General features: G+C 35.9%; 1 long non-coding RNA gene across 1 annotated transcript; it reads left to right on the top strand.

Moving 5' to 3' along the window:
* Nucleotides 1-5,489: 5,489 nt before the first annotated feature.
* Nucleotides 5,490-7,383, top strand: LOC113353330. Its single transcript, XR_003361209.1, has 3 exons — nt 5,490-5,563; nt 5,670-5,740; nt 7,176-7,383. It is a non-coding gene; the product is annotated as an uncharacterized LOC113353330 (long non-coding RNA).
* The last annotated feature ends 641 nt before the right edge of the window (nt 7,384-8,024 follow it).

The raw sequence follows: 8,024 nt of genomic DNA, 5'->3' as shown, positions 1-8,024 counted from the left end.
CTTAAAGAAGATATGGGCTTGGCATACCCAAGGCCCAAAACCCTTACCCAAACCCATTTTCTATATCCATACCCGCCTCCATCTTCAGCCGTCGGATTGGATCCATCTCATCATCCAATGGTCGCTTCATCGTCGTTCATCGAAATCGAAGCTCCTGTCTAACACTACAGCACCTAACTCCATCTGGCACCGTTAGTTTCGTTGTATATCTGCATCCAACGGTCGCTGCCAGCCTCTTCACTTTTAGCCGTTAGATCGATCCATCATCTCCACATCCCACGGCTCATCCTCGCTGTTCATCCAATTTGCTACAACCGCCCAACACCCGAGCACCCGATACCTATACCCATACCAAACATCCCTTCCCCTTCTTCCATCGACATCTCCTCCTCCATACCCTGTGCAGAACCACCACCACCTTCTCCACCTGCTCTGACCTCGCCACCACCACTCCCTACGCCACCAAACCAACCCTAAACCTAAACCCATCATTACCATCACGTCCTATCTCTTTATCAACCACTAATTTCTCCAATTTCTCATCTCTTCTTCTCACTGAAACCCTAGGTGAGAAATTGGGGATATAAGTGATGTTAAAGCAACAATTGGAGCATGAGATGAACGAGAAGAAGTAATTGGAGAGTGGGTCGACGAGATGGAGTGAGTATCTTAACACATTAGGTAAATCAATTTTACCTAATTTTCTGTTTTTGGGGGAAAAGGGGTTGGAACCCTAATTCTGATATGGGGAGTATATATTTGTAATGTTTTGTGTGAGGGGGAAGGGGGGATGATCTCTGGACTAGCCAGAAAAACATTTTGTTCTGTTTTATTTCACAATTTTGCATGACAGTTGATAGTGAATGTTATATGATGTTTTGATTTTTATCTTCAATGTTGAGAATGTTGTTTCAATTAGCATATGTGATGAATGTTGATGATGTTAACATGTTTTTCATGAACTAAGTTACTGCAGCTAAGGCTCAGATGAAGCCTTAGTGCATTGTTGGATGATGAATTGCTAGGTTAGAGCCTTAATTCTTGTTTTTCTTGAGCAATGGGAGAGATTAGTGCTCATCTGTGTGCTTGTGATTGATTGTACTGTCAAAAGACAGTCAATGCTAGGAGCACATTAGTTGAGCAAGCTGATTTTCTTTCCATTCCAATTGTATGCTTAGGGTCTTAATTTCAACCTAGAACTACATTGTTTGGCTAGGACACCAAGGTGGATTCTAAGCCATTAGCTTAGCCACAATTCCTTTCTTCAGTCACTTACAATTCCAGCTCTGCTTTTATTCACTGCTTAGTTACTTTCCTTTACTGTTTTGCTTAGTTCTTGCATTTTGAAGCTGTTGTGCACTGAAATCAGTGCACAATCTCACCCCTGCCCTTGGCTCACATCCTTGGTTCCTTGCTGTTTTGTCATTTGCTTTGCTTTGCTAACTGTTTTAGTGCTATTCACTGCCTTCATCCATCACTGCTCACTGCCATAGTGCTTTGCACTCATTGATAGCTTAGGAAAACTTCTTTTAAGCACTCCTACTCCCTGTGGACTGATCCCTTTCTTATCCCTATATTATAAACTTGGCCTTGTATACTTGCAAGAGTTTTTGTGTGTTTTCCATTTCCACACCAATCACACCCAACTAATACCATCACAAACAATACATTGAAACAAATTAAGGTAAACCTACGCAATTAAAAACTTAAATGGTTCCTCTAACAATCAAAGAAACCCGTGACCAAAATCATCCAAACAAGAAATAGAAACACAAAAAAAAAAAAAAAATCCCTTAACGAATCACTAAAGAAAACACTCACTGGTGGTTTCCGATTTTTTTTAGGAGGAGCCCTAAATAGAATAAGACCATGATAAGGTCAATCAACTAGTGCTTTCCTTTCTGAAGCCGACCTTTAATCATCATAGAACAAATCAGAAACTAGATCCGAATATAAAGCAAGCATAAAAAACATGGAAGAAACCCTGACTTGTCGTCGTTACTGGTCTATGATTTAGGCATTTTCGTTGAAAAATCTGCAGAAAAACACACTTGAATCGTTCAGAATCATACAAATCGCTGAAAGAAACTCCGAGGATAACCAAAAATCACCGCCGTTCAAAACATCCAACAACTCTTAGAGATTTTATACAGAATAAGTTTATGGAATTGAAAAATTAAGATATTGGTTCTCTTGGAATTATTGAGGACTGGTTTTTTTTATTTTTTTGCAATTTTGTTTGAAACAGTGCTTGTCATGTGGTGGGAGAGATGGTGAATCGAGGATAAAGATTATGTTTGTAGTGAAGATGGAGGCCGAGCCGCCGAGGGAAAGGTGGAAGGTGCACAGTTAGGGTTTTGTACAATATTTTGTTGTACGTAATGGATACGACTTTGATGATTTAACAACTCTAAGATTGACACGTTTATATCGGGATAACTTAGATCTTCTCTTATTTAATTTTACATGTTCATCTTGGGACCATGTAAACAGCCAAACACCGGCGCAGTACGTGGTTGATCATTTGACCAAAAAAAAAAGAAGTTGTTCATAAAATTTTCCATGTATCTAAACAATAAGAAGAAGAAAAATTATATTAGTGGAAGTCATAAGAAATAAAATTCTTTTTTCTTGATTTTTTGGATAAGAAATAAAATTTAAAAATTCCTTATGAAATTTAATTAGGTCACCAGTATGGCTTTTGATCCGTTGTAATTACAACTTTTTGGTTAACAATATCGAGAGATTTTGGTCTAAAGATGCATATTATAGTGATAATAATTTGATTTTGCGTAGATAGCTTGACCTTTGGTGGTCGATTATAATATCTTAGAACACGAATGTGGATTTGACCCATCATAATAAAAAAAATTTACTTTACAAGGTAATTTGCTTCGGGTTATGGGATTTCTAGAATTGCATATTTTCTGATAATAAGGTAACTCGATTTTTGGTTAAAGTGGTCGATCTTGATTCACCAAGTAAATTCAAAAATTCCTTGTGAGATTTTAGGTCATGAGTATGCTTTTAATCACTCATAATAATAATAATACAAATACGAGGCAACTGGTTCTGGATTATCGAGAGATTTTATTTTAAAAATGCATATTATACGTGGTGATCGTAATCTAGTTTTGCCCGGGTAGCTCAACTTTCGGTTAAGGCGGTCGAATTTGATCCACCAAGCAAATTCAAAAATCCATTTTGAAATTTCAGGCCTCGAGTATAATTTTTGTTTTATCATAGAAGTAAAGTTGGGCTTATGAGGCAACTGATTTTGCAATACCGGAAGTTTTCGGTCCAAAAAAACGCTAACTGTGTTTGTAATAATCTGATTTCATCCGGGTAACTCAACTTTTGGTTAAAGTGGTCGACTATAATAATGATAGTATATTCAAAAATACTTTATGAGATTTTAGGTCACGAGTATGCCTTTTGATCAATCGTGATAACAATTTTTGATTCATGAAGTAATTGATTTCAGGTTATCAGGAGATTTTTGTCCAGAGTCACACATGATGTTAATAATAATCTGGTATTGTGTAGACAACTCGATTTTGATCAAAGTTGTCGGTTTTGAGTCACAAAGCAAATTTCAAAATATCGCATGAGAGTTTAGGTCATAAACAGAATTTCTAACCCATCACAATAAACAAATTTTGGCCATTGATAGAGTTTGGGTGATTAGAATCCTATTTTATAACTCATAAATCTATTCTAGGCCACTAATCAGAATTTGTGTATCTTACCCAATTTTTTGATAAAAGGAGTTAGTCACTTAGAAATTTTGGGGTTTGGGATTTTGATTTTAAGTTGCGGTATGGTTTTTGGTCACCGATAAAAGTTTATTTTGATTTACGCGGCAAATAAAAGTTGCGGTATGTTACATTGGTCGATTTTGAGTCACCGAGTAAATTCAAAAATACTTTATGAGATTTCAGGTTACAAGTAATGTTTTTGATCGCCCACATCAACAAATTATAGTTCACATGGAAATTGGTTATGTTTTGTAGGGATTTTTGTCCATGAGATGCATATTGTGCAAATAAAATAGGAAATCGGTATGTCATACCACCTCATTCAAATCTCAAAGATCCACGTAAATTTATCTGACTCTGATTTTTTTCTTAGATCTGATTCTATATCATCATATGCTCAAAAATTAACAAAAATTCATTTAATTCAATATTCAAACTTCATTAAATTTGAATACTCAAGAATTTACAAAAATTCACACTGTATTCTGGGTTTTGGACTTCTTGATCTAATTCCATCTCATCGGATTATAAATGTTTTACACGAACTAATAAGAGTTAAGTACTAACTAATTAGTCAAATCTTCCTAAAGTATCGGACCCTGCTCGCCGGATTTACTTACTGGAGTTAAGTACTAACTAATTCCATCCCATCCGATTATAAAATATTTACATGAACTAATAAGAATTAAGTACTAACTAATTAGTCACACCTACCTAAATTATTTGACCCTCGCCAAATTTACTCCCCCTGGAATTCGACCATGAATAAGCAGTAGAATGTTTAAAACGGTCTCCAGTTATCCAATATTATTCGATATGAATAGATTTCTCCTCGACTCCATGGGGTTTATATTATTGCTTATCAATTCAGACCGAATTTTTATTGGATTCACTTAATTTCGCTTGTTATATCCGTAAATCTTACTCAATATCGATTGACTTTACTCAATTTCTCTAATTATCTATTATTTTACCCAAATGTCTATAGACTTTAGTCAATTCCATCTCCAGTCATCTATTATGTTGCCCAAATGTCTATCTACTTTAGTCAATTTCACTGTCAAATATTGTCCAATATAGCTTTACCTAACCCAAATCAAACCATTTTTTTGTCAATTTCACTTATTTCACTTGTCATTCGTCATTTTACCTGAAATCGGTCGGCGTCTCTCATATATACTCATAATGCAAATTTACCACTCGCGGATATTAATCGATCGGTATGATTTTAATCTGGCCAATGGAAAATCACCCGCACATACCAATCGGATTGCCACCTTATCCGATGGAGGCAAAATATTCCGGGGGAAAAAATGCGGGAATGTTGGCGCCTTGGTAACTTTTTTGCGCCTAAAAAATTTTGAAACCCAATTTCTCACTTGCTTTAAAACTCAAAACTAGAAAACCCTAAAACTTATTCCGTTTTTTTCTCTTTCAGAAAACCAAATCTCTCGCCGCCTTGCTTCTCCTCTTCCGTATGATTTTACTTATCTTTCTCATGCTATCTCCCAGTTACTCACTCATCACCACTATCAAATGATTCTTATCAGTCACACCATCGTCCACTGCACTCTAGAAGGTAGGAAATCCAAGGATAAATCATTATCTCGTTTCATCACACGGTAAATTTGTAATTACTTTTTTCTTTTTCACCTTCATTTCCTTACTGCTTTGGTCAATAAGTATGTCTTTTTAATTGTTAATATTTCTTGTGTTTACTTGGTGTTGTAGCTATACTACAGTGTGGAATTGCTTCAGGGGAAAATGTGGATCAAGAAGCACAATTAAGGCTTTCTGATTTTCATGTAATTTACAGTCGCTTATAACCTGTTTGACCAAACTACTCTAAGAGTTTTTCCCCAGATTTGGTTAATTCGATATTGATGAACTCGATTTATGTTTATGTTTCAGATGATGGGGTCTGGATTCTTATCGAGGTTGTTTGGAAGAGGGTATGAAGATGAAATGGAGAATTTTATGAGGTAATAATCGCTATCTTGAGTCATTATTTAGCTAATTAATGTGGGGGTTTGCCTGTTTGGTTCATAATTTGAACCTGACTATTGATTTCCGACCAGAAGATTTAGAGATTCAATATACAGAATTCAGAAATTGTGGACTGTACCGGTAATTAGAAAATGGGAAATTTTGCAGGGAATTTAGTGTAGCAGTTTAGCTCACTCTGTTTATAAAGGCACTTTGGCTCTTACTAAAACTAGCTCTCTCTCTTGGTCGCTCTCAACCCACTTGAGTTTTTGGATTGATCCCAAATGATTCCATCGACTGGACCGACCAAAGATAACATTCCAGAGAAAGAATTCCCCAGAAGTTATTCACCGACTACTCTAGCATATCCTAGGTCACTGGCTAGTCTAGCTTAATCTAGCCTATTCTTACATTTCTAGATTTTTCTTTCACCTGAGTTTACTCGTATACAATTGATAATTGCCTATACCATTCTAGAATTTTCTTGCCGTACAGACTTGGTCTTGACCAGTCTTTGATTATTTTAGATATTTCTAGATCAAAATAAATCACAAATTAGTAAATATCTTAACAGAGGTCGATCTGGTAGTTCGTGGAAAATGAAATTTAACTTTCAAGATTGAATAGTTATGGGACTGGGAGTATGCTAGTGCTCAAACTTATTGCTATTCAGTTTTAAAATATATTCTCATCTCCCTAATAGCATAAGGAGCACAACTTTAGATTGACTAATTTGCTGTTTTCAGAAAGAAGATTACCGACCATGATATGGCTTTGTTTAGTGTCCACTAGACAGGAGTAACTCAAACATTAGGATTCGTTGCTATTGGTATGAGAGCTGTAACTGGAACAAGGGTTTTCTGCAAAATCAAGCTTTTGTCTTCATGAAGAAATTGGTGTGTGTAACTGGATACAGGGCTCATCCAAGATTTTTACATTTAGGTGTTGTTTTTGTTTAGAAGTTATGCTAGATACTTGTTATTGGAATTCAGTGAAATGGTGAAGTACCTTAGCCTTGGAGCTCAAGCCTAAGGTATGTTTAAAATTTTAGATGCTTAAGGTTTTCTTGATGTACACTTGGTGTCTCAAGCCATAAGTCTCACCCTAGTTGTGTACTTCACCCTTGAATAAATGCCTCTTGTTGTTGTCCCTGGTTTCCAGCTTATTAGAACTTAGATATCTACTTATGGTATTTTTGCAGACACCTAATTAGGATGGGTCACATTTGCTCCCTATCTAGCTAGTGCTACTCGTTCTAATCTGCATACAACAAATTTTTTTGCTTACTTTGTCTTCCAATTTACATACAATTCATTGTAACTTCAAATATGGTTTGTGAAAAATAAAGTTCGGTTCGTTGTATTGGTTGCACTTATTTTATAAGAAATAGACAGGGACTTTATTGTTGTTTCTATCTTCAATGTGATTCAGATGGAAGTGCAATAGCGGAAGTATTGACAATCAGGCAATTTTATTGGAGCCAGAAAACGAGAAGGTTTTCTTGGAGAAAATTAGAAACAAATAAGTATCACAGGTTGCACTATCGTGTATGCCTGTGTTTCAATTTTTCTAATTACAATATCTGCATTTCAATGGTTTCTGACTCAGGTCATAAGGTTTGTTGTTACAATTGACCAGGGCACCAAAAAGTAAGGTTACAATTGTATTTGTGCCTGCAGTATACTTTATTTTCGTGCCTGCAGTATACTTTGGTTTGGGGCAGGACTGATGTTCAACCCAAAACCATCAGCCATGAAGAAGTAATAGAAGCCATCCAAGCACAAGATGAGGAAGCTGATAGAGACGCAGTTTAAACCACCGATGAAGACGATGACTTTGAACTTGGAGATATGGGATTCTAATAGCCTACATTTGGGGAAGGTGCCGTTTATGAACGTTGTTCACACGTATACAGTAGTTAATTTTTTATTTTTGGTTACGCGGAATTTAATTGTTTTGGTTGTATGGAAACTGAAAGTGTGCCCAGACTCTGTGAAGTATGGATATTTTTCTTCTCTTTAAGCAAATTTTTACCACTTCAGTGTGAAATTACAGCATATTTTGTTTATTAAGGCAAAGTGCACGTGCTTTTCACCTCAACCGCTGAATTTCAAATGCACATAAATTTGTACAAACCCAATTCTTGGAAAACAAAAATATGGAAAGGTACTAACTGCACATCGATTTCAGTTAAGCTCGAAGAAAAATGATCAATATAAAAAACAGACAAAGAAAAGTCAGGTTAGATGAGTATGTACTTGAAACCCGAGGAATCATTTT

Source organism: Papaver somniferum, chromosome 2 (genome assembly GCF_003573695.1).
Source record: "Papaver somniferum cultivar HN1 chromosome 2, ASM357369v1, whole genome shotgun sequence".
NCBI lineage: Eukaryota > Viridiplantae > Streptophyta > Magnoliopsida > Ranunculales > Papaveraceae > Papaver > Papaver somniferum.
Note: the sequence above shows the minus strand (reverse complement) of the source record. Positions and strands in the feature narration are given on the sequence as shown.